The 8,139-nt window shown below is 40.5% G+C and overlaps 2 non-coding genes across 2 annotated transcripts; both read left to right on the top strand.

The window, feature by feature from the left end:
• Window positions 1–5,849: 5,849 nt before the first annotated feature.
• On the top strand, window positions 5,850–5,932 carry trnal-cag. The gene has a single exon. It is a non-coding gene; the product is annotated as a tRNA-Leu (tRNA).
• A 1,153-nt stretch (window positions 5,933–7,085) lies between these two features.
• trnaq-cug lies at window positions 7,086–7,157 on the top strand. Its single transcript has one exon. It is a non-coding gene; the product is annotated as a tRNA-Gln (tRNA).
• Window positions 7,158–8,139: the final 982 nt, after the last annotated feature.

Genomic DNA, 8,139 nt, shown 5'->3' with positions numbered 1-8,139 from the left:
CATGCCTATTGACCTTTTTTGTTTATTTTTTTTCTCTGTTACATCACATGCAATGCTTTCTTATTTTAGGATATTAATATTGACATGATACATTGTGAGACATTTGGGGTTTTTTTTATAAAGGGTGTCCAATTTAAGGAATAAGTACAATTATGTGTTTAGGTGGTTGAAGTATTGATGGAAACATGCAGTAGTTTAGTATTGGTTAAAATACCTATAAAGAAAGGTAGATTTCCAGTCATGATTTAACTGTTGTTTTAATAAAAAGCAACTGTGCGAAAGAGGTGGAAAATCAACACCATAGCTCAACAGTGTTTCAATATCAGAATCTGACATTGTTTCAATGTCAGCAGTATTAGAAAATATAACGTTGAATCAATGTCAGGTTTCAACATTGATTCAACATCAAAACCTGACGTTGTTTCAACGTTAAAAAAGGGTGCAAGAGTGACGTTAGGTCAACGTCACACTTCAACGTTGAATCAATGACACAGCCTGATATTGACTCAACATTGTTTCAATGTTTCCTTGCTATCTGGGTTGTAACCTATATCACCAATTATGTTATGAAAATGACGCATTAACTACAACAGCAGACTGACCTTCGTGTAAATGCTTGGAGCAGACTAACCTGTGAGCTGGAGTGTTCTGGGACGTTATATTTAGTCTTTGAATGGCTGCAATCCAGGCCATCCGTCGCGTCTTTGTTACTTCGGAAACATGGCTCGAGCAATTTCTCTTCAACGACGTAATCCGATAACAACTGATCTCTTTACCCGTCGGCTTCCCATGGCTGTCATGCAACCGGCTATTGCAGTTAATAATACAACAGCTTCTTGACATTTTTGTGTTTCTTTTTATCGCCGTGTGACTGATTTCAATTGAAAGCCTGCGTGCGCTAGTACCTCTTGCCACGAGTTCCCAGAATCCTTTGCGGTTTTACCCCTGAATGACGTCACATTTTCAATCTCTATATAATATGCATGTTAAATTTTATATTTGGGGTGAAATATCAAGTCTTTTCAAGTAAACCAGTTCAAGTCCAATTCAAGTCCCAGGTCATTGGTGTAAAAGTCCGAGTCAAGTCACAAGTCTTAGAACATTTTTTCAAGTCAAGTCTAAAGTCATAAAATTAATGACTCGAGTCTGACTCGAGTCCAAGTCATGTGACTCGAGTCCACACCTCTGCCCTCTTGCATAATGATTATAGGTGGAGATATCTTCCCAAGGTGTGAGCTGTAGCATGTTTAGACTTGAAGTGTTCCTTTTTTCCATTTAAAAGATCACAAGGTCACAAGCGTTACCTGTATTAAATACACTAAATCAAACACAGTGATAAATACTTAAATGTCATCTACACGTGTGTATATAAGTGCAGAGCATTTATGCATCCCCTTAAGGTTATAAAACACCCCAGAAATCACCTTAGTGTTAAAACAAGACACATGTATTAAATTGAGAGCATTACAGAGAATCTATGCACATGTTATTAGTCTTACATCTTCATTTTGTCTGCACGCGTATGCCGATAATCGCATTTAATGGATGCACGCTGTTTAGAGGCTTGTGAACAGTCCAGCTATGTTTCCTCTCTCCCTTCTTCCACCAGCCTCTCTGGACCATTACAGGCTGTAATTGTTATTTAATGGATTAAACATTCATCCTCTCTGCGCAAAGTCCGCAGAGAGCATCACCATGTTCACACAGCTAAACATGCCCCATCAGACACACACACACACACACACACACACACACACACACACACACACACACACACACACACACACACACACACACACACACACACACACACCACCACCACCACAGCAACACTCATTTGACAGCAGTGTTTGTGCTTAAAATTCAATTACCCACTTATTGATAGCTCTCTGGGGTGCAAAGGAAGTGGACAAAATGGTGCTGGTGGAAGTGTGGATGATTTCCCAGGAGGCCTCAAGCTCCTCTGCACATCTCCAGCTGGATCTATTTCATGGCTTTACTCATCAGCGGCAGAAGCAGATGGAGCATAAGCAGCAGTCATACACCTGCACACACCAGCGCACGCAGACACAGAGACTGGGGCTGTAACACTCACACACACATACACACACACACAGTGGAAACACAAGTCATTTATTACAGTCCATTCTAACAGTGAAAACATGATAAGACATTTGCTGAATTTTCAGGAGAGAACAAAACAAAACAAATTCTTCATAAAGATTAATTAAGTATATAAACAGTCATTTCATGTCTTTGACACCATATAAATCCACATAATTTTAATCTGGATTAAATTAGTGTTAGTTTATGTGTTAGTTCATTTAGTTTATCCTCGTCCTGTGTAAAAGAAATAATTTATTTCCCTAAATTTATGATTTTGCATGAGGACACTCATCCATTCCTTTTTGCTTCTGGTCTTGCACACTGATTGTCTTTCTTTTTTTTCTGCTGGCAATATTCTTGTAATTCTTTTTAACATAGTCTTTGTGACAGCATAGAGGTAAAACGCAAATATTTTTCAGCATTACTAGTAGCTCCCATCAACTGTGTCTGAAGCCATGCCAGTATTTGACATGCTGATTTTATTTTTTCCACCTCTGCTTTTCCAACTGGGACAAGTTAAAAAACGTTGTTTTTACAGTACTATTCCAAATTCTTGAATCACTCCTCATGTCCTAAATTGAAAAGTTGCCTTTTGCCCTGTTCTCTGTCAAGATGATCCACACTGCTCCAATGACGTTGAGGCTGAGAGACTGTGGAGGCAAATCCATGAGTAAAGTGCTCAGTTGTGTGTTTTTTCTATCCAGGTATGCTTTTACTACAATCAATGTGTGTTTGGGATCATTGCCATCCTGAAAAATGACAGGGAAATCAGACACTTTCCAGATGGCATTACATGGTCAATCAAACTCTGACAGTACTTTTCTGCATTTATAATTCCATCAGTTGTGGAGATCCCCAACACCACTGGCTCAAACTGTCACTTTGCATGGTATTTACAGAAATACACAGGCAGTGTGTAGTCTAACAGCACAAAACCTAAAATAAGGATAAATAACAATCAAACAGTTATTTATCAGACCTGACGCCACTCATTTTCAGTTCAGTTCTTGTATAATTTAGCATACCTCATCCTTTCACCCTTATTTCCTTTCCTTAAGAATGGCTTCTTGACAGCCACCCTTCCACTGAGGCCATTGCTGATGAGACTTCAGTGAACAGTAGATGATCAACTGAAGGTCCAGATGTGGTTCTCAAGTCTTGTGTCAGGTTAGGTGGATTTTGTGTGTGCAGAACACTGGTTCTTCTCTTGAGTTATGGACCTTTTTTTGTACCTTAATGATTCATAGATGAGAGTTAACAAACTTAAAAAAACATATATCTGAAATGCATTGAAAATAAGTAAAAAAGCAGCCAATGGCCAAACAAAGACCTTCACAAGTCCTGTAGAACTACTACTCAAAACAACTTTTTAAAAAAATACAAGAAAATCCAGCTCCTTGGAAGAAAAATTCAAATAAAGGCACTTTACTGTGTGTCTAACACATCAGCCCTCAGTGCCACAGGTAGTGCACCACGGGTTAGCCACGCGTCTCAGAGTCCCCAGAGGCCAGAGGGGGCCCCACACAGACGCTCTTGTTGCTGCTGGCCTCATTCCCCGCTAATTACAGCACTCATCTCTGCTCTCCCATGAGACGCCACAACACTGATGACAACACAGGGAAGGTTCTGCATCACCAGCAGCTGAGGCTGCCGACTGCACATCAATACCCAAGGGGGCAAAAGGAGTAACGATGGTGTGATTGCATGTTGGGGGGTTTGTGGTTAGAGTTATGCAGGGCCAGTTTTGCTGCTACTATCAGTCTGGCACATCCTAAACTGATTTATTAATTGCAACTTTATTGTGTTAATCTGTTGCAATTCGGCTCTGATTTAGAAAAACACGTGAAACCTAAAACTACAAACTTACAACATGTGGTGTTCCGTCAGAGACACTACACCACATGATCTAGCATGAGTACAAGTCTGAGTAGAAAACAAAGATGAATCTTGTTGTCCTTTGGTGCCACCTTGTCAGACTACAGCTTGCACGTCCCTGAAGATGACTCTTGATCGATGAGCTCCAAAGATACTGTACCTCTCAGTGTGATTGTTCATTAGCAGGACACAGGGATCTAATGGCCAGCACACTTCTGGCAGTCATAAATCTTCAGACTCCACCCAGGTTTGCTCCCCTGTCTCATCAAGGCCCGTGAAGAATGGAGTCAGTGTGATAAAAAGGAGTGTGGGATTTATATTTTCCCTCTACCGCCTCCTCCACGCACCGAGATGAGCTAACAGGCACAGAGAAATGACAAGTGGGGCTTGACAAGACACCCCCGTGAATGTGATGATGCCGCTAGATGTGTTTTAGATGCTGATGAGCCTGCTGGACAAAAAGAGCATTTTAATGTCTCTTTTCTGTTTATTATACATTATACTTAAGAGTGTTTTGAACCCAAGCAGAACAGCTGAGATGAAAGTGGGGTTTACAGGGCCCTAAAACCAAAGCAACTAAATGGGGTTTGACCGTCAAAGTGACACATTTGTTTTTCTTACTGTGACTTGCCAAACGTCTTACAAGAAAACACTTATGTGTGGTAGACAGAAATACATTCCGAGTGGCTGGTTTGTAGTGGAATGAGAGCAGGTGTATTGACAGGTGAAAGTCAAGTGAATGGAAAACTGGGTACTGCCGAACAGGTGAGGAAATACGGGGCTTGAAATTGTTTAAACTTAGAAAGATTTCCTTGTAGTCTTTCTAATGTGTGGCCTTAATGTGACCTTGACTGTGCCTCTGAAAGCATGTTGCCTCATTTATTACATCCTTGTCCTAGTATGCTGTGTATACAGTGATTGCTCTGAAATACAGCTTCACATTTGTGAGTACAAGAGGTTCTGGTGTTCCTTGGCCTTTTCCTATATCATAACATTTATCATTAACTAATCAGTGAATGCATATTTTGGAAAAGTTGCTCCAAAGCTGCAAAAATGAGGAAAATGAGATCAGATATGCTCATTGGTTAACATCTTTCCTAAAATGCACTTTCCTAATTAGTCTTAAAATACTTTTTGACAGTTGGATGATGTCATAGTCTGACCAATTTGTGTGGGGCGGTGGAGAGTGAATACATTGCTGCTGCGTCCAATTCACTCTGACCTTTTTTTTATTCTGCAGTTCCATGTCATGAAATTTAGGTCAGAGAACAATGCACGCTCTCTGTTAGAACTAGTGGGGTGCCAAAACCCTAGCTACTCCTCTCTGACCCTCATCCCAAACTTTCACATTCATCCACTTTCCACACAACGTTTCACTTCACAGACTGGAAGATGTATAAAAAACCAAGGTATTTTTATCTGGAAAGATGTTCTATCTAGATCTATCTATCTATCTATCTACCCGTCTACCTATCTATCTATTTATTTATCTCATCAAATACTGTGTTACAGCTTGGCTGAAAATGGGCACAGCTCCACAAATGTAACAATTTGTGATTATTATCTAACAGTATTACAAACACTTGTGAATCCCTATGTGGTACTAAAGAGCTGTCTGAAATTCAGTTGCACACCACAACATTTAACACAGTGGGGTCGCCGAGTGCTGAAGTGCGATTGTGCGTAAAAGTCACAAACACTCCCCTGACTCACTAACTGCACAGCTGACTTCAAAGTCAGCACAGAAAGTGGGCACCACGAGTATGTGTTTCCATGGCTGAACAGCTGCTATATGTGTTATGTTGAGTATAACATTTTGTCTTCCCAGGTATCCAAGCTTGTAACTTTCACAAGGTTGACATGTGGACGTCAGGATGGCCGAGCGGTCAAAGGCGCTGCGTTCAGGTCGCAGTCTCCTCTGGAGGCGTGGGTTCGAATCCCACTTCTGACATTCAAGCTTTGCTCTTCTTCATATTGTCACAACATACACTTGAAATTTGGTTGAACCACGAGCTTTCTCACAACTTGCTTATCACAGTTGTGCACCGTTCATCCCTGAACTGTAGTGGATTTTATAATGATGTACACTGTAAAAACTGTGAATAGATGCTGTAGAGCAGCCTGAGCAATACGGCGAGACCCAATCTTTATATACACCCTTATACCTGTCTCTACCTCACACAGCAACCTCATCAGCCCTTATTTATATTTTTAATTGACGTTAAACACGCTCACAAACCTGCTGCTCTGCTTGTCCTACACCACCTCCACCTGCAGGACAGCTGCAAATACATCCTCCATCCTAAACACTTCTGATGCCCAGCAGGTGGAGACAAACTCAAACTAGGAAATTCATTCAGGTAACCTTTGGGTTTAATATTTGCATCTTATGATCACAGCTTTGACTGTCATGTAAAAAGGGGTTTTTTTGTTTTAGAAGTGAACTGTCCACAACTTCAGTACAGGCATGAGTCAGGATTTCAGGGTAAAGTAAATGGTTTCTTTACATCATTTCTTTGAGTGTATGGTGAAAGATTGCCAGGGAAGGGACTGTGTTGCATTTTACTGGGATAATTTCTCTATTTTTTTAAATAGATTTTTCATCTTATAATCAACAGTATATAAAACAATATATAAATATATATATATGTATATATATCAGTCCGGTATGGTGTTGACATAGTGCTGCAATCTGGCAGTCACACCTTCTTTTTGAGCAGTGGTTCCATGGTCTTTGAATCCAGTGATCTGAGTTCAAATCTCAGTGGGACCTGGTTTTTAGAGGTGAAACCACACTTCATGTCTTCTCTGGTTCACAGAAATAGTGCTACAGTTGTGTTTTCAGTCAAAACTGTATAAAATCAAGCAGCTAACCTTGACCTCTGCCTTTAGAAATGATTGTGAATTCCTATGTGCTACTAAAGAGCTTATACTTGTGCGTATGAATCACAAACACTGCTCACTCACTGACTGAGCATGATCATCATTTTCGAGCCATAAATGGCATCAGCCTCTCCACAATTGACAGTATCCTTAAAAGAACCCATTGGCTGAATACTTTTTTGCAGGTTGCCATGATCAGGCAGTTCAGGCACTCTCACAGGGGTTCCATGGTGTAATGGTTAGCACTCTGGACTCTGAATCCAGTGATCCGAGTTCAAATCTCGGTGGGACCTGAGTTTTTTATCCGCTGATTGGGATGTGAAACATTAGAGCGTCTTCTCTGGGACACCAAAACTGTGCTATAATTGTGTTTTCAGTGAGAGGTGTATAAAATCAAGCAGCAAACCTTGACCTCTCCCTTTACAAACACTTGTCAATCACTATGTGGTATTAAAGAGCTGTCTGAAATTCAGTTGTACACCACACAAAGTTACAGAGTGGGGTGTCTGAGTGCTGAGGTGCGCTTGTGCGTAAAAGTCACAAACACTCCCCTGACTCACTAACTGCACAGCTGACTTCAAAGTCAGCACAGAAAGTGGGCGCCACGAGTATGTGTTTCCATGGCTGAACAGCTGCTATATGTGTTATGTTGAGTATAACGTTTGTGTCGTCCCAACTATCTAAAGTTGTAACCTCCACGAAAGTCATATGTAGTACGTCAGGATGGCCGAGCCGTCAAAGGCGCTGCGTTCAGGTCGCAGTCTCCTCTGGAGGCGTAGGTTCGAATCCCACTTCTGACATTCAACCTTTGCTCTTCTTCATATTGTCACAACATACACTTGAAATTTGCTTGAACCACGAGCTTTCTCACAACTTGCTTATCACAGTTGTGCACCGTTCATCCCTGAACTATAGTGGATTTTATAATGATGTACAGTGTAAGAACATTCTACATAATTCTAATAAAATTCACTACAGGAAGCTGATTACTGGTGCACAACTAAATGTGTGCATCTTTGAATGTGCTCACATTGACACTGATCTGCTAAAAACCTGATTTTGTGAAGTCAAAACTTTCAGCAAGTTGAAACAATCTTTCTTATTTACTCCAATTATCCTAAAATAAGGACTGGTCCCATCCCATGTCATGGCATGAAAATATGACAGGCTGTCATCAATTCAATCAGATACTTGCGAAAATTGGAAACACTGAGTAAAAATCCTTCAACATTTTTATTGTATTTCTGACAGTTTACACACAAAACAATAATATAC

This window comes from Simochromis diagramma, unplaced genomic scaffold (genome assembly GCF_900408965.1).
Source record: "Simochromis diagramma unplaced genomic scaffold, fSimDia1.1 OVJJ01000802.1, whole genome shotgun sequence".
NCBI lineage: Eukaryota > Metazoa > Chordata > Actinopteri > Cichliformes > Cichlidae > Simochromis > Simochromis diagramma.
This window is presented reverse-complemented; position numbering and strand designations above follow the sequence as displayed.